We start from the raw sequence: 18,784 nt of genomic DNA on the forward strand, positions 1-18,784 counted from the left end.
GACCACGCCATCAGCCGGGAGGACGTGTCCTCCTGTGCCAGCCCCGGTCCACCTTCTAGAATGTTCCTGGATGTGTTCCTGGCTGCTGTCTCCACTTTAGAGGGACAGCTCTTGGGAAGGGCAGTCACGGCCACGTGGCTTCTCACCCTAGAGGTAAAGGAATATGGGGCGGCCCTCGGAGGGAGGCAGGGGGCCAGCACAGAGATCCCTGCCCTGGCCTCTCCCTCGGCTCTCGTACGTCACTCCGTTTCTGCTGCGGCAGAGGCCGTGACCGTCTATCTCGAACCTCCACCAGTAAGGAACGATCCCTGCTGCTGGGGTCTGAAGCCAACCTCCACCTGGGAAGTGAAGTTCATCAAATCAGCATCGATCACTGACTGTGAGAGCCCGGGGCAACGTCCCTCCTCGGAGGCCTCTGGGACCCCACAGGCCCATCATCAGAGACCCAGCAAAGCCTGGACTCCGTCTTCTGCAGGAGACAGAACACACTTCGTGGAGCTCCCACTCCCCTCCACGTCGCCTGTCTCTTGTGCATGCTGATCTTGTCCTCTGGGAACCATGAGGAAGCCCCGGGTGTCTCCCTGAGGGCTGAGCACCCGGTGGGAAGCCGCCCCAGCCCAGCAGCCACCGCCCGGAGTAACTGCAGACAGTGACAGCAAACACATCCTCGGTGCACGAGGAACACGGTCAACAGCTAGAATGAGAACGCCCATAGCACCAAAACATCACCACCTCACCTGGGGAGGCCTCTGGCTCGGCGAGGCTGGGAGAGGAGATCAATCAGTAAAACGTGATCAGCCGAGCGGCTTGACTCCTGCACATTCAGACACACAGGCATCTCCAGAGCTCCATTCCCTGACATCAACATAACTGCAGAACTACCGAATCCTCGGCAGAGAAGTGATACCCGCAGACAGGGCAGGGCGGTGGTGGCGGGCGGCACGAAAGGTGAGATAACTACAAAAATCAAGCAGAGATCAACGGGTGGGCCTCCTTGGCGCCCTGACCCCCAGATGAGGAACTGCCTGCCTTGCCGATGCCCAGACCAGCCAAATAACCCGGCAGGTGAAGTTTACCAAACGGCAGCCCACGTGCTTTTCAGCAGGGTTGTAACACAGGCCCCGAGTCGGAGAAAGGCACCAGGGGCTGAAATGCAAAGACTCTATCAGGCTTGGCCGGCACCCACCCTGCGGTACCCCGTCGGAACCGGAGCTGGGGAAGTCAGCCCTGCCCTTCCCCCACCAGGAGCCTCGTGAGCTGTGCTGTGCGGACAAAGGGAGGGGCTGTCCAGCCCAAAGATTCCTGCAATAATCACCACTGTTATCCAATTACGCTCTGGACACCTGAAGCTAACACAGCCCACAGAGGGGCAATTTCATTAGACGAAGGCCCACTTGTCTTGCTTTGCCTTGATAATGGCTTAATAAATACGCTGAGCGAGCCCTAACGCAGAGATGCAGAATGAGAGATGCTTGGGCTTTCCCACGTCATGCCCACCCTTCTCTAATTATCATGCTTTCACATTTTCTTGCTTATCAGTTCCAGCCTCCGCCCCTCCAAGAGGTGGGAGAAAGCTCATCTCCTTTTCCTGCAAAGATTCCTTCCTGCGAGGGAGGCTCCGTAGGTGACCTGGGGAATTGGCCTTGCTCTCCAGCTCCCCAGTGCATGTCCTCCCGCACCTCTCCAGCTCTACGCCGCTCACGCGCACACACACACGCTCATGGCACGACCACAGCTTGGGCAGATGTGGAGGAGAGCACAGTAAACGGCACATCATCACGTACTTTAATAAAGCTATGAGACAATGGAAGTGGAAGTAATTAATCTCACTTAGCTCAGGCAGAGGGACGGGAGAAGGCAGTAGAAGGGGGCTCCATGGAGAGATGGAAGAGACAGGAGGCTCGGGAAGGTTCCCACGGATCAAAGGGCATCTGGGGGGGGGGCAGCCAAAACAAAGAAGCAGAGCAGAGAAGGAAGGGCTGGCAAGTTCCAGCTGCTCCAGCAGGTGGCTCAATGCTGGCCCCCAGACAGGGGGCGGGGGCATGGTGTAAGGAAGAAGGGAAAAGGGCCTTGGGACCGTGGCCTGGGGGGCCTAAGACCCTCTGGGACCCGTGGCTAATGGGCCAGAGAGTGATGCGGCTGCTCTGGTATCTGGGGATCCAAAGATCCACACGCATTTCTGAAGCAAGGCATCACCACCAACGGCAAAATAAACAACGTGATGTTTTAATGAATTGTGGCATCTAGGGACCCCATGCCTTTCTCTGTCCAACAGCCTTTGAACCTGTGGCCTTCTAAGAGCCGCCATGAGAGAATAACAGGCCCAGTCTCCATTATCCAGCATCCCTTAACCACCATCCTGGGCCTCCATGGACATCCATCCCATCCAAACACCAGACACGGCCACAACGGAAACAGCAGTGTGAGCGAGCGGGTGTGAACACCAGCCCCATCACTGTCCTGCCGGGGAGACGGGGCAGCAGGAATATGGGACCACACTGATGCACGGCGCAAATGCGGTCTCTAATCCTCTCTCCTCCGATTCCCAGGTAAGTCACCTGATCAGCACCTGGGTCGGGAACATCCCCACAGATCAAGCTACTTAGGCCGAGTTTAACCAAGTACGTCTAATCTCAACACTGCAGATCATTTAAAGGTAAAGGCATAAGCTCATCATGGTGTTGAGTCCTGGAAATTCGTTTATTTCGACGCTGCAGACATGCACTTCTGGCCCCACATTCTAGCTTAAGAGTTCAAGTAGAAATGAGGCTTTAATTTATGCTCAGGAAAATAAAAATAGATTAATAGGATCCAAGTCAAGCCGCTAGAAGAGGTTTTTCTGTGCCAAAAGACAGGCACTGAGAGTTTCCCTAAACAGGTTATCATTTTAACATTGTGAAGCACTCGAGTTATTTTTTAAATAGCAAAACTACAATTATCTCTGCACGCCCCGTATCGCCGCTCTGCAGTGCTCCCGCGTAACGAACCAACTGTCAGCGATACGGGCAGGATGAGCGTGTCTGTGCCACACTAGACGGCCAGCCTTATCGAAATCCAGCGGCATTAATACTTTCCTTACATCAAAAATCAAATAACTTTCTGGAGAGAGGCTACAGTCCCAGGCAAAGCAGTTGCGCTGGGAGACGGAGAGTGCAGATTAACGGCACAATATGTTCGGAAATAAATAGATAAGCGTTTGCCTGCACAGCTCCTGCTTGACACTCGGAACTCGGGACTCTCGCAGGGAGACACAGACGAGCGTCCGGAGTGGCGCGCGGCCTCCCCGTCACATCTGGCCTCCCCGAGAGTGACCGGGAACTCCAGCAATAAACAAGGCCATCCTCCGTGGTCCCATTTCCAACAACAAAAAGTTTGAAACCGCATGGCATTTAAGCAAGAAGGAAATAATATTATTTCAAAACTGATAAGGGAGAAATGCAATAAGGCAATTCCTAGATAACCGCGGGGAGGGGATGGCTTCCTGATGAAATAACCACCTTTCAAAGTGAGGAAACAAGGTGATTGTCTGCCTGCTTGGAGGAGCAGACAGACAGGGCAGACTGCAGCCTCCTGGTCTCCGGAGCAGCCCCTCCTCCCCTGTGGTTGCAGGAAGTGATTAATTAGCGCCTCCTTGAAGCGGCAACCTAGGGAAGCCCCTGGGAGACTTTGATGGGCATGTCACAGAATGATATCCTTCCAGAATCCTCCTTTTAGAGCCCAACAATGGGGCATGTCTCCAGCAGTCCGAGCACTGCGCCAGGGCTCCTGCGCGGACGGAGGCATGGCTTAGAAAGAACTCTCTTCTCGCTGCCTCTTTTGTAAAGGGAGGAAACACCACTCATGACCGAATTCCAAGAGAAAGGAGGCAACCGTGTACGAGCCTGGCGCCCTGTTCCCCAGTTGCTGTGCTCTTGGGCCGCTGTCCTCGGCCCCCTCCCCCACCGCCCCCAGTCAGCCCATGTGTACCCAACTGGGTGGGTCCCAAGAGTCCCAACCCGCCCGTGTTGGTGTGAGACCCCAGCTACTCTCTATTTTCATGTTTCCACCAGGAAAAGGCAAAAGATTCTCTTACATTGGGACAGACCCATCCCATGAGTGGCACCTTCTCTCACTTCCCTGGGGGGAGGTACGACCTCTCTGGGCTCACCCTGCTGGAAAACCAAATTCCTATTTTAGGTTCCCCTGGCCTCATGCACCGTGAGAGGCCTCCAGGTGAGGGGCACCTGTGCAGCATCAAGTGAGCACGGGAGACTTCCAGAATCCCAACCGCAGACACGGGAGCCTCTTGGCTGCAGCCTCAGGAGATGCTGGAGCTGAGCCCGCAGCCCCACGCCAGCCCGAAAGGGAAAGTAATCCTGTTCACAAAGAAATCAGGAAGGCAGCCCGCAGGCCCCCTCCGTCATGCTGATTCAGCCAGGCTGGACTTGAGGGCTGCCTTCCTCGCTTAGGAAGAAGGGGCCCCCTTGTCGAGGGGCTCGATTAAATCCAGCAGAAGACATGGGACCCGGAGGACCCCAGGACAGTCACACACCATGAGCGCTTCCTTTCCAGGCTGCCCCGCTGGTTTTCTCTAGGTGCTCAGGCATCTGGTCTGCACACTCCAACTCGCATCCAAGGAAATCAAACAAGACGGGGGAGGTGGAGAGGCTAAGATGAGGAGGCCCTTATTTTCCAGCCCCCAGGTGATCCCTGGGAGACTAGAAAGTTCCAGAATCCCTGTGCCCTGGAATTCCTACCCAAAGAGCAGAGACAAGCCCATTCTAATTTTAAGGGCTGCCACAAAAGGCTGTTGCTGTCATCATGTTTAAAAAAACCAGAGGTTTTAAGGGAATACAGTGCTTACAGTGTTTCGAATGCAAATCCCTGGAGCAGGGCCACCTCAAGGACCCGCACGCGACGGGCAGGTGTACTGGGGTGGGCGGAGCTACTGAGGCCAAGAGCCACCCGCAGTGTCTAGGCCTAGGAATCAGGGCACTTCTTCAGTGTTTCACCCAAAAATCCCCGGGAGGAAGACTCCGCCTCTTTGGAGATGCTCAGGCCTTCCTGGTAAGGCGCCATCACTCAACCACGAAGGAAAAGACTTGAAACTCACACTGCACCCCCCGCCCCCAGTCATTTTCAAAAGATCCGAGACTTCAAATGGATTTCAAAGGCCCCTGTAATTTTGGCAGCATGACATTTTATGTCTTATAAGGTATTTTTATTAGCCAGGATTGTAGAAAATTGACGTTTACCAGCCATTAACCTTTCAAGCGTGTATTTTTTTTCCCCACACGGAAGCATACCTTACAGTTCTCTGCAGATCAATCCTTAAGCTGTCCAGGTCCTTTAAGGGGGAAAAAAAAGGCAACGCAGAGCCTCCCTGTTCTCAAGAAAACACAGGTTCTATAATTTTACAGACTTTTGATCACAATCTCATCACCTTCAGCCCTTCCTGGTAATCTGTTTTTATCTTTAAACTATTAAGGACTAGAGGAGACAAGCGGAATGATCCCTTCTTTGTACTGAGGAGTGGTGGGAAAGAGGGAGGTAATTTAAGAAACAAGCGTCCAGCTTTACAGAGGGAGGCCCTGAGCACGGACACCTTGCTTGGTCAGCCTCCGACCCCCCCCCGGTGCTTCCCCGCCCCAGCATTAAATACACCGCGACATAATCCAGGCACACCACAGCCCTATTAATAAATACCCCCAGCGAATAACTTAGGTTACATCTGTGCCCTGCACAAGCCTACAGAGCTTTAAAGCCATTCCTGTAATTTATTTATTCAATTTTAAAAACACGCCTTTTGCCAAAGTTCTCTGGTCACACATAAGAAAGGAAAGGCCAAGAAGGGTAAAGTTTCCAAACACAACCATAAAACCTATCGAATGGACTATCATCTAACAGAAAAGTGACTGCATCCAGGGCCGGCTCCCGCATCTTGGGGACAGACCCTCAAGAGCCGCTGAGCTCAGCCACCAACACCTGGGGCCGCGTGGAAAAGAGAGGTGCCCACGGCCACAGGTGTGCCCGTCATACATCAGGGATGCGGCGTTTTCCCTGAGAGTCAGCTCCCTGCTGGGGCCTGGATGTGGGCCTCCCTTCCCCAAAGCCTCTGGAAAGCGAGATGCTGCAGGCCCGGGCTCCACTTAGCTGAGCAGCCAGCGGCAATGGACCTGGCGTTCATCGTTCAACAGGCCGGGTACCGCCTCACGTGCATTGTCTGCTGGCCCTCCAGACCCACCCCTGCAATCAGAGCCCTCACCTCCTCCTACTCAGGCTGCTACAGAAGGTCACGCAGGACATGCACCTGCTGTCACACAGCTTTATGACTGGGCCCTGGGTCTGGACCCCTGGAGGCTCCTTGGGCCTGGGCCTCAGGGTGCCCCGTGTCCACAGGGAACATCCGAGGCTGTGGTGCACAGGGCAGGGGCATGGCCTCAGGTGACAGGCCGCCCACGTAAACCCAGGCTCCTCCAGCACCGTGCAGGAGTGTGAACAAGGGGCCCCAACACGTCACCCATCAGCATCCCCTGCCAGGGAAAGGGGGTTAGTAACATGCCTACCTCACAGGGTGGTTGGGCAGGTCCGTCCGGGCGGCACCGGTGAGGCACCCAGCGCAGTGCCCAGCACAGAAGAGCCTCAACAGATGGGAACGAGGGTCCTACCGACTCCTGGATTAGGGTCGGCCGCCGAGACCAAAACGGGGCTTCCCGTGGGCTCCCCGTGGGCTTCCCGTGCTCGCCAAAGGTGGCTGCACGTGCGGCTCATCCTAATTCCCGGCGTTCATTAACCAAACGCCCACAAGTGTGCCCTCCGATGAGCCAGCCAAGGCTCCCCTGTCAGTATCACATTGAAGGGAAAAGGTGTCTTTCTCCTTGAAATCCCCATGGGGTGCAAACCAGCCTGAGCCTCAGGACCGAGCAAAGAAACAGCTTACCTGGCAGTTCCAACGAGGGCCCTTCCCGCTCGGCCCCCGCTGCCGGAGGCACTCGTAGGGAACAGAAAACGCAGCCCGAGGGTCCGGCTGCAGCAGTGCTTGGGGACCCGAGACATCCGGAGTCCTATTGCAACAGTCCTTCTCTGGCAGGGACAGGGTTGCCCATCCAGACGCCGGAAGAGTGAGGACGGCCGGGCTGTGGGATGCAGCAGCAGCTGACTCCCCACGGGGTACCTGGGGCTCCCCCACAACCGCACACCCACAGGGTAGCGCCGGTCCCCAGGGATATGTGAGGCGGCCCCCAACACAGCGGTAAAGGAGTGACGGCCACAGGGATGGGCCCTGGGAACAGTGGAGCAGCTGCTCTCGGAGCAGGCATGCTAACCTCTGCTTTCGGAGGAGCTGAGCAGCCAGGCAGCAAAAACGCAGCCGCTGAAAACACAAGAAACTTGACACACGGAGCCAGAAATAATGCCTTTTTGCATTTGCACGGCAAAGCAGTTTTGGGGAGAGAAGAGGCACATTCTATAAATGCTTCCCTGCCGGAGCGCCCCACACCCTCCCGTGCCTCCACGTCTGGGCAGCAGGGGGAGCGAGCCTCTCCTCCTCTAGGCCTCTAGGGGCAGCGGTTCTGTGAGCCAAGCCCAAAGGCAGACCTTTAGATTCACCAAATATTTACAGTGTAGCCACGCGATATGAGCTGAGCTATAATGCTTGTGAAGATGGCATTGACAAGGGAAGATAATGGGAGGAGAGCAAACGTTCCACGTATGCTTTAGTTCCGATGGCACTGTTCCGTGTCACGCTTTCGAAGATAGAAGACTGGATTTCTGCCGTGAAGGGCCTCGTGGACGCTCAGAGCATCGTGCCAGCAGCCTGCCCGAGCTGCGTGCTCAGACGCTGGCCACCACCCAGCACACACCCTCAGGAATAACGCGGTTTCTCACGAGGGACGCTGACCCTGCGATTCTGAGGCTAAAATCCCGCTAGACCTGAGGTCCTCAGGCTTGAAAGAGCACCAGCCCTGGGGAGGCCGATCAATCAGGCAGCATCCCAGGGCACAGCCCCAGGATTTCTGATGCACTGGGTGTCTGGGTGTCCCGGGGCACCTGCAACAAACAACTGCAAACTCGGTGGCTTAAAATAACAAGAACTTATTCTCTTGATGTTCTAAAAGCCGGAGCCTCAAGTCAAGCTGTGGGCAGGGCTGTGCTGCCCCCAAGGAGGCTCCAGGCAGGGTCCTTCCTGCCTCTTCCAGCTTCTGGTGTCTCCAGCTGCCCTGAGGTAGTGGGTGCCTCCCTCCCTCTGCCTCCCTTCCCGGGGCTTCTCTCCTGTGTCTGTGTCTCCTCTGTCCCTTCTGAGGACACCTGTCCTTGGATTTAAGGTCCACCTGGATCATCCAGGATAATCTCATCTCAATAGCCTTAATTATATCTGCAAGACCCCTTCTCCAAACACAACTCCGGTCACAGGTTCCAGGTAGGTGAATCTTTTGGGGCCCACCATTTGACCTCCTACAGTAGGTCTGGGAAGGGACCCAGGGGCCTGCCCGGTTTCACAAGTGTCCCGCAGGCAGGCAGTTCCCCACCCCCACTTGGACGTGCTATGCCTCTGCTCTCCAGATAAGGACACTGACGCCCGCAGAAAGGAGGGCCGCCCAACCGGGACCTGGTCCCAAGAACGCCGGTGACGCCGCACGTCTTCCTCAGCCTTGCAGGCAGCAGATGCCTGGGACCGTGGGCTTAGCAAACACGTCCCCCGAGGGCTCTCCCTCAGGTTTCGAGGCAGATCAATGTCAACAGTGCTCAAACTTAGATTTGGCAGCAAAACCAACACAAGACAAAAATCCAACATTTTCCAAGTCGGGTGGACAAATGTGGGCACACACTCCAAAGGGAAGACCCAGAGGTGAGTCGCCCTCCTCCCTCCTGTTCAAAGATAGTGAAAGGGATCCTTCCCAGACAGACATGGGTCTGCACCCCCCCCCACCCGGGGGCTGGAACTTAATGAAACCGGATGCCAAACGGAAAATGCACCCATTCCAGGCCAAGAAGGGCTCCCTCCGCACCTGTGGCTTCTCCCGGTGCCACTGCCCTGGGCAGGGACGCTCCCGTCCTCCCCAAGGACCATCCTCCCGTAAACGAGGCAAGGGGAGGCACTCTTGTGCCCGTGGATATTTATCTGCCGCTGAAGGCTTACCTTAATCCTTCCTAAATCCCCGCACACTGTCAGCAAGAAAACAGTGAAGCCAAACAAGGCTGCGTTCGAAGCCGCCAGATCGCGAGCTGCTGTGGGCTCTACGGCCTTCGTTCACCCTGCAGGCTCTCGAGGGGCAAATCGCATCTCAGGAGTCACAAAGAAGCTGCCGGCCAGAGTCCCCACTGCAGGCCCAGGACATGGGGGGTGGGGGCTCTGGGAACGAGGTGGGACTGGATGAGCGGCACGGGGCGTCCGAGCACTGGCATTTCCTGACCCTGACTCGCCCCGGGTTCCTCAATCGCTCTGAGCCCCTGTTTCCCCCACAGTGAAGGGGGGTGTCCATGTGAACTGCTGAGGACCCCCAGGAACTGAATGAAGAACACAGCAAGGTGCACGAGCCACAGCACGACCTCAGCGCGTGGGGGCCGGAAACACAGGCTTGAGGGAGTCCCAGGATGCCTGCGAGTGGCCCCTGCCATGCACACGGGCCTCTGCACAAGTGACCAAGGCAAGGATCCGGAGATAAAGGATGGCCGGGTCATCGCAGTAAGCCCCGTTGCATCACGAGGGTGCTCGTAAGTGGAAGGGGGAGGCAGCAGGGTCAGAGGGGGCACGGGCGGAAGCACTGGTGTGGCCGTGGGAATGGATCGCCGGCCGAGAGCCAAGGAAAGCGTGGTGCCCTGTGAAGCAGAGCAGACAAGGACACGGACTCTGCCCTGGGGCCCCCAGGAGGAATCAGCCCTGCCCACAGCTTGACGGCAGCCTGGGGGGCCTGCCCATGCTGGATTTCTGGTGTCCAGATCAGCAAGAAGATACGTTTGTGTCTTTCAAGCCACTAACTACACGGGCCGCTGGACTAGCCTAGGAAACTAACACGACCCCTGACCCAAGTCAACAACTCCCTGGAAAGGCGGGCAGGAGATGTGCAGTCACGGAGAGCTCTGCCCAGAACCCATGGAGCTGGGGCATGACCTGCAAATGCCCCGAGCCCGCAGGCATCTTGAAGGCGTCCAGGGGGCAGATGTATTAGCGCCCGGGAGTCCTTGACACACACCAGCTTGCTGTGATGGAGGTCGAGAGGGAAATGGGCTTTGGAAGAAAGAACACACTGGCCAAAGATAATAAAGTAGGTTTGCTTTGTTTTGTTCTCTTTTGTTGAAACACCAGGAGAGGGCAGCCGAGAGCCAGGGCAAAAAGTCACCCAAATTCTGAGCCTTCTGACCAAAGCGAAGGATTTTACCAGACCAGCCTGCAGCATGCCACAGCCCCCTCCGAGGACTGAAAGCAAGGAGCACGTGCCACGAGGGTTCGCAAGAACACACAGGTCGGGGTGGGGGCAGGGAGCTTCACTGCCCTCGATGCACAGGAACTCACAGTACAGTATTTTTTCGGGGCAAAATTCACTCAAAGCCAAACTTGCTCTTCATAAAGTCAGAATAATCAGCACATTCTTTGGAAAGATGAATGGCTGCTCATTCCCATGTTCTCAGTTCGCGATTAGTTCTGGCATCTACTTTAGTATGCTTCAAAGACGCAGAGAGGGAGGGAGTGGCGCAGGGAGCGAGGGGGCAGGCCTGGAAACCTACCACGGGAGGCCCCCAGACCGGGGCAGATGGAGGGCACGCACGTGGCTCACGCACGTCCCACTGCAAGAGGGCGCCGGGAGCGTCCTTCAGGCAGTCGCTGGCTCCTCTTGTGGTCCACGACTGGAGGCCTCCTTTCTGTCCCTGGTGCTCGGATCATCCACGTCCCGGCTTCCAGACCACAGGCGTCCTCACCAGGGACACTCTCGGCTTCCCCCAGCGCTGGCAGAGCCTGAGAGCCGAGAGAGCACCCGCTCTGGGCTGTGTGCTTCATGCCCAGAATTGAAAACTCCTGTTGGCATTGCAGAATCCCGGCTCTTGTGATCCCGGGGCCAGTTCCGCAAACCCAAGGTGTCTACAGAGTTTGGACCCACTTCAGACAAGCCCTCATGCATCACTGATGGCCATCGAGCACCTCTTGACCCACTGGGCCTCTGTGTGTTGCAAACGTCCAAGACGAGAAACAATTAGCACATCCAAATGCTTGATAATTGCTAATTTTATGATGGTGCCCTGAACATCTGGGGCAGTGTGTACATGTGATCTCAGCGCTCGGAAACCATCTCTGCTCACGGTACGTGGGAGATATAAATGAGCCACAAGCACGGGGCTGGACAAACAGGGGAAGCAGAGCAAATCCATGCCCTCTGACCCCTAAACCAGGACCAGTTTTACCTCGTCGGCAAAGCTTTCGAGAGGATCCCACAGGGGGTGTCTGCGGAGGGCTGGCATGCGGTGTGGCCAGAACGCAGGGCTCCTAAAGGACAATCACAAGGCCTCACATTCCCGCATCTTGAGACGCCATGAAAACGTGTGGTTCTGAAATGCAGACGTCTTCATCTTCCAGCCGGGGCAGGGAGGAGTCTGTCGTCCTCATGTCTAACTGTGCCTTAAGCTTTCTCCAGTGAGGGTTTTTAGCTGAAGACAGTGATTATGCACACACAGGCCAGAAGCTGGAAGATGCGGGGCTGGGGGCTCCTGAGGCATGCCTTAGGGACCTAGTGTGCAGCGGCCACCAGCACCCCTTGGACCACACGGGCCACGTGGCTGCAGAGTGCAAGGCCATGGCGGTTGGCCTCCTGGCCGCCGGGACACTCCGGGCCTGAGCTCTGGCTCNGAGGCATGCCTTAGGGACCTAGTGTGCAGTGGCCACCAGCACCCCTTGGACCACACGGGCCACGTGGCTGCAGAGTGCAAGGCCATAGCGGTTGGCCTCCTGGCCGCCGGGACACTCTGGGCCTGAGCTCTGGCTTGGGGACGACACTGGCAGCTGTGCCTTCCCCGGCTGACCCTGTCTCTGACTGAAGCCACTGTCTGTGGATGTAAACTTCCCTCTCTCATCCTACCTCTGCCACCAGGCAAAGTTAGCGGGGGAAAGGCTGCTGAGAACTCAAAGTGACACTGAAAAGGCAAGGCTGGCCCCAAAGACAGCCAGTGGGGCATCACCGTCTCCAGCGAGGTCTCCATGGCGGGTTCTGGATGCTCCTTCTCGGGGACCCCTGAGGCAGCTGCCAAAAGAGGCAGTGGAGGTCTCGGTGCTCCAAGAGGAGCATTCCTCCAGCTTCCAGAGCAAGGAACGTGCTGGTGTGAGGCCAGTGGAGCCCACAGGTCAGGATGCAGTCCTGCGCAGCCGCCCCTCACCTCCACCTCTTGTGCAGACTGAGGTTCCCCGGAGCTAGTCAACACTGCGCACAAAGTCCCAACACCTGTTCTCCTGGCTTCCCGGAGGAGGACGGCTACGAGATCCAGTGGAGACTGCACATTCCCTGATGGGTGGCGCAGACAGGCAGCCTGGCTTCATACGTTTAATGATTCATCCACATCCTGGCCCAGATGCTAATGTCGTTGACTGTTCAATTCATCTGCTCGGCAAATACTTAACTGAGCGCCCACTGCGTGCTCTCTGCGATCCAGGGTGCTGGATGTGGATTCTAGTCCACGAGGAGCAGAGGCTGCTAAAGCAAGAATAAGGCCAAGGCCCAAGGAACAAAGGATGGGTAGAAGGGCCTCCCCGCCCCCCAAACCTGGGCTCAAGGCAGAGGATGAAATGTGTTCCAAACGTCCAGAGGGAAGGACAGGTACTTGCTGCTGTGCACAGTGCTGGCTTCCCTAATCTGGGACTGCCTGGGCTACAAAGGACAAAAAACTCAACTGTGGTATTTTAGCCTTGTTTTTCTCACCTCTTAGGGGGACAGTGAGCCCAGGGGTTATCTGGATGTGGTTCAAGCATGCCACCTAGGATCCAGTTCCTGCTCCACCATCCTCACAGTCACAAGATGGCTGCTCTGCCTCAGACATCACATCTGTGTTCCAGGCAGGAAGAGGTAAGGGCAAAAGGCAGAAGGCGTGGCCAGCTGAAGAGGTTCCTCTCTACCAGGAGGAAAGAAAGGAAGAAAAGACACCTTTCCCGGAAGCCTCGTCTAACAGAATAACCTAATTAGGTCCTACTAACCAGAACGGGGCCATGCTGCCACCTTGGCATAAGAGTCTACCTGACGTGTGAGCATGTTCAACAGGACCCACGTATGCCAAACCGTCAGCACGGAAGAGGCGTCAGCGAGGAAGAGGGTGAGAATGGACGCGGGACAGGCAGCCTGCAGCACGAGGCTGGTTTCTCACCAGCACCACCACCTGAGCGTCCCCAGCAGCTCCCACTCCCCGGTGAGTGAACCGAGGAGGCCCAGGCGCGTGCCAGGGTCAGCGTTCTCAGGCCCGTTCATGACTGTATTTGAGACTGTTGCTGCACGGCCACCACACCACGAATTAGGCACGATGTGGGGTGTGGGTCGGCAGCAGGACTGGCCCAGCCTCTTGCCCCGGCAAGAGCGACCTGTCTGCACAGGGGTGGGTCAAGCCAAACCACACGGGCAAAGAGGCTATGTTCAGTATACCTGTCGAGATAAGATAACGGTGCTTCTGGCCCTGCCGATTACGTGTGGCCAATTCTCACACGCTGACTCTGGACACCTGCACGTGGACTCTCTTCCACCATCCCTCCCTCTCTGGGCCTCGGTACGCAAATGAGTCATTCATTCCACAATGCATTCAGGGAGGGCGCTGGAAGCGGAAGCCTTAAAGGGCAGACACCCATGCTTGTCTCCTCGGTATCCATTCCTCCCTCCTTCCTTCCTAAAACAGAATCTTACTTGCTCCAAAGAGATGGATCTACCAGGTGGTGGATCATAATAGCTCTAACCCAAATACGACAACGCAATTCTCTGCTTCCCAGCCTCCCCGCCCCTTTCTGCTGGGAGCGGCATGTGGCCTAGTTCTAGCCAAGGAGAACTGTAAGCATCTTGAGAAAGTGCTTGCTTTCCTGATACAGGGAAGGGATGCAAATGGTGCCACTACTCCCTCCTTTATCCTGCTCCCAGCTCAAATGCAATGGCTGGAGCCACAGCAGCCAGTTTACAATGATGAGGCAACAAACTGAACTGACAATCTAAAGATGGTAGAATAAAGACCAGGCAAGTGACAATGGTGCTTGCAAGCTGTCCCAGCCCCCGACCATCTCTCTCTTCACTGTCATGTAAGAAAAATTAACCCCCCTTCATTTGAGATTCCGGTAACGGGGTTTTATCCTGTTAGCTGAAACACATTCTGCCATGATCTAAAATAGTCCAGCAGAGTGACAGAGCTGCTGCCTTCATGAACCTTATCGTTTTAATAAAAGAGATGCTCGCCCAGAGAACAGAAGTTCTCCGAGGAAGAAGCTGAGTGTGTTTGGGGGAGCACAGGACGGCCCTAAGGTGACCCACAAAGGCTTTTCTGAGGAAGTCCTCAGAAACAGTGCTCCTCTCTTCTCTGTATTATTTGAGTCACCTCCTCAGGTTAACGTCCAGACCCCACTCCCTCCCAACCCCGGCAGACATTTCTACTCACACGCCGCCTCCTGTCCAGGACCCAGGGGAGGTAGGACCCACACGTCCAGGGTGCCTGCAATACAGCCTATCACCCTCCCATCCTTGGGGGGTTTTGCCGCGAAGCAGGTCTGGGTTTTCCAGAACTCTGCCCACCACAAGAGAGCAATGCAGGTCACTGCATCAGCTGCTGGGCTGACCGTTAATTATTAACAAAGTCGAGAAAAGGACACCAGCTCAGCAACTGCCCCACACGAAACTATGGCTCACAGAACGTTCCATTTCGGCCTAAGGAAAACGGCTTCACCATCCTACTTTAGATATTACCACGCACCAATGATCATGGCGGTAAGTGAATGATCCTGAAAACAGCACTAGAGCTAATAGTGTGTGGCTACGTTCACGAGCTGGCCAGAAAAAGCACGCACAGAAACACAACTTGTAGGGGATCTGGGAACGCTACGAATCAGCCCCACGGATGCCCTGCCTGGCTGTACACAGAGGCTCCGCTGCCCCAAGGTTCACAATACCATGGTATTTGCTACCCTATTGGGGAAAACTATTTTAAGCCTAATTAGCATGAAATTTTTAGAATGCAAATGCTTTTCATTTAGACATAAAACAAAACGCCACGACATTTCTTCCATCCATTTATCATAAATAAGTTAATTACTGTGCAACAAATCGCTCCTTCTGGAATCTGGATGTTTGGGGCTGCTGGTAAGCTGACGCAGGCAAAGGGAAGGGGCCACCAAGCAGCCGTTAATGGCTTTCGGGGTACTTATAATAAAGCGGTGACTCTGTGAGGCTTCGCTTGTCAAATTAAGGTTAAGCTCTCTCTGTTGGAATAACTCAATTATAAGTAGTCATTATCTATTTAACGGGATTCCTACCAGAATAACAGACATAGCGTGGCTTTGTTTTATTTCGGACGCACACGTCCTCACTGTGGTCTTGTGATTTGCAGAGTGCAGACACAAAAAGAGAAATTTTTATCTGCCCTGATTTGAGTGTGTGTCTGCGTCAGCTTTTGCCTCCATATGTGTAAAATTACTTCTAAGATATGAAAAATCTCTGTCCCTGAGAACAGCGGGGGGAAGGGGGAGCACACAGGTGCAGGAGGAGCAATGGGGCTCTAGCCTGCCCCACAGGAGGGGAAATGTCCCAACGCCCACGAGACACCTGCAATTCTCCCCTCAACCTGGGTTGGGCTGGGCCTCATCTCAGGGAGACGTAAGTGTCCCGAAAATAGGTCATGCATCCCCAAAGCCTGTAGGCTGGTCCAAGTTCACCTTCTCCATCCCACGCTGGATGAAAACCGTCTGGACTCAGGGGGCAGGCCAACGTTCAGCCAGCAATCAAGACTTCCCCACAACACTGAGCCGAGTGGCCAGTTCAGCCTGGATCCACAAAGCAGCCAGGAAGGAGACCAGATACCTGTTAGAAACCCCATATTTCATCATAAAAGGTAGGAGAATCTGCCATTCTCTTCCACAGTAGGTGGCACGTGGCCTTACCAAAAGAGAGGCACTTTTTCTTATATTCCAGAGTAAAAGTGGTAGTCCAAGATCTCATCAAGTGTAGCTTCATAAGAGACGCCCAGGATGCCAGCTTCCAGACAAGCAAACAGGGGTACTGCAGTGTGTCCCCTGCATGAGCCACACTACAGCACACTGAGTGTGGAAGAATCTTCCGGGCCTTCCCCGAGCGCACACAGGGAAGCTCAGTAGGCTAATACCTCCTGAAAGATGGCCCACCCTCTGTAACTCTGAAATGACACGCACAGTGCAATTCACAGAGCATCACCTAAAAACTCTTCCCAATACACGCCTCCTCGTGCCACACACCGATTCTGCTTCTGGTCAGTTGCTGGGAATTTCTTTTTCTTTTTTCTTTTTTTGGTAATCAATGAAAGATTCAATAGTATCATACCCTTAGCAGTCAATGCAGATGACAACAAACAAGGAAGAAAAGTTGGACTTGGTACCAAGAAAAAATCCCAATTCATACAACCAAGCACAAACAAGGAGAGTCAACCAGCTCCGTCTCCAAGGAAGAAGATCTGAAATATCACCTCCCGATATGTGTGTGTTCCCACCCCCTTCCCACCCGAAGAAGCTGTCAGCTCTTAAGGGAAAATCCTAGATTCCCTAAAACACAAAACTGGGGAGAAAGTCAGCAGTATGAGGATTCTTTGGTCATGAGCACCGAAATTGAGCTCTGAGGCTTTATCCAAAGTTTGCTCCCTCCATCCCTCTGAAATCAGCTAAAAGCTGCTACTTCTGGGAAGGCGCACAGCCACGGTGTTCGTGGTAGGATTTGGGATCCTCAGAAGGAAGAGCTGATTTATTTCCCCTCCCATGCAAATGGAAAGTTTAATTAGCTTGTCTCAAAAGGGAAACAGATCAACACGCAGAACGATCCGCTGTCACTTGACTTCTGAAGCTGCCTCTGACGTTCCCATCACAAATGTGGATATAGTCCTACAATTACGATAAAGCTAATTGGTAGTTCCCTCCTGCATGTGTGTTTTCGTGTTGTCAGTGGGGCAGTAATGAAAATGAATGCCACATTTGTGAACAGAACGTCTGTGGGCTTATTTACCGCATCTCCAACAACATCGTCTGCTTTATCATGCATTTCAAAGCAGGGATAATTTAAGAATCCAGAATTTCATACATAAAAATACTTAGCAAGAAAGTCTCTCCCTGCACATTATTTGGGTGACGTTACATCCGAATTCCAATTTGTTGCCCAGGAAATGATTCACCTCACTCAAAAATGACAGGCATTCTGAATCATTCACCTGTGATGCAAAATGCCTTCGAGGTCCCCAGAATCCCTATGTCACTGACCTCATGGACAACATTTTGCAAAGAGCCTGCCTCAAAGACAGCCCCACCTTGCCTGTTCCTGGAAATGTCTCCCCCGTCCAGAGCACGACGTGCAATTTCTTCCCACCCCCTTGCCCCCTACCTTTGAGTAGCCTCTCTCCTTCCAGAATATTTTCCGAGATTAATGCCTTGTAGTCTTCCTCAGAGAATCCAGCCTTGCAGGTCTCCCTGGCTGTAAGATCCCCATTATGGGCCTGAGCACAGGAAAAAAAAGAGGTTGGAACAAATGTGAAGTTGACAGAAATTTAATCCAAAGCCCATGTTTACGAGAGGCTGCTGCTGGTTGGGTCTCGCCTCGGGCTGTGACAGAAATGAAGACGACACAGCCTCCACCCTGACCCAGCGCTCTTCCGCGTCTGTTTTCTCAGGGACTCACCTGGTTCAGCAGCCCCCCAGACCCCGTGGCCGCCCGCAGCCGGGGCAGAGCCACAGTCCGCACGCACCGCGTGCCGCCCTCCACACGCCGCACCCGGGGTCAGGTGTCAGTGGTGAACCGGGCACAGCGAGGGAGTGTCCGTAACCACCGATGACACGAGACACTCTCCCGATGTGAGGCGATCAGAGTGGTGTGAATGTGGCCTCTGGCTCTGAAAACACCTTCTCGTCCTGTGTCCTGTGCTCACCCTCCTGTGACGACGGGATAAAGTGACGTGAGCGCCGCGGGCGGAGACGCAGCGGGAGGGTGCACCTGACCTTCTGGCCCCGGGCCTCAGAGGAAGACTCATCAGCTTCCCACACAGGGCAGGTGGAAGTCCAGCACGGATGAGGGGGCCCTGCTGGATTGGCCTGGGGTCAGGGGTGCTGGGTGGGGAGGTGGGCTGGCCGCTGGCAGGGCTGCTGGCAGGGCTGCTGCCTGGGAGGGCCTCTCTGGTCCCACAGAGGGCAACATCGGAGAGGCATCTGAAGGTAGCCCAGGAAGCCACAGAGAGGAAGGTGCCGCCAACGGCAGCCCTGATGGCCAGGGCACCCTGGTGGCCCTGGAGCTGAGCTCTGGGTGCAGAGGGCCTGCAGGCTTATGTCTTCTCCCCGGGTCACCAGGGTGGGTCAAGGGGGCAGAGCAAAAAAGGAGGTCCTCCTAGAGGCGGCTCGGCGCCCAGCAGGGAGGAGGGTTCCCAAAGACTGGGCTCCACCCTCCACCTCCAGTCCGCTGAACACAGGTCCGCCCTTGGAGCCCCCATCTCTAGCCCAACCAGGCGAGACAGCTCCTCTAACTGAATGAAAGAGTGGGTGTCCGCCTGTGCTGGAAGCGCCCCGGGATCCTGCCCAACAGAAGGGGCTGGGGGCGGGCAAGGGGCCCCAGCCCGGCTGCGGGGAGTGGCAGCTCCAGGT

The 18,784-nt window shown here is 55.2% G+C and overlaps 1 protein-coding gene across 1 annotated transcript in view; it reads right to left on the bottom strand.

Annotated features, from left to right (window-relative positions):
* CDH4 (cadherin 4) overlaps window positions 1-17,644 on the bottom strand; it is a 551,768-nt gene extending 534,124 nt beyond the window's left edge. Inside the window, exon 1 of the mRNA XM_034641573.1 lies at window positions 17,538-17,644. The gene's annotated coding sequence lies outside the window, so the exon portion shown is untranslated. The remainder of the gene's footprint in view (window positions 1-17,537) is intronic.
* Window positions 17,645-18,784: the final 1,140 nt, after the last annotated feature.

Source organism: Ailuropoda melanoleuca, chromosome 13, assembly GCF_002007445.2.
Source record: "Ailuropoda melanoleuca isolate Jingjing chromosome 13, ASM200744v2, whole genome shotgun sequence".
NCBI classification, from domain to species: Eukaryota; Metazoa; Chordata; class Mammalia; order Carnivora; family Ursidae; genus Ailuropoda; species Ailuropoda melanoleuca.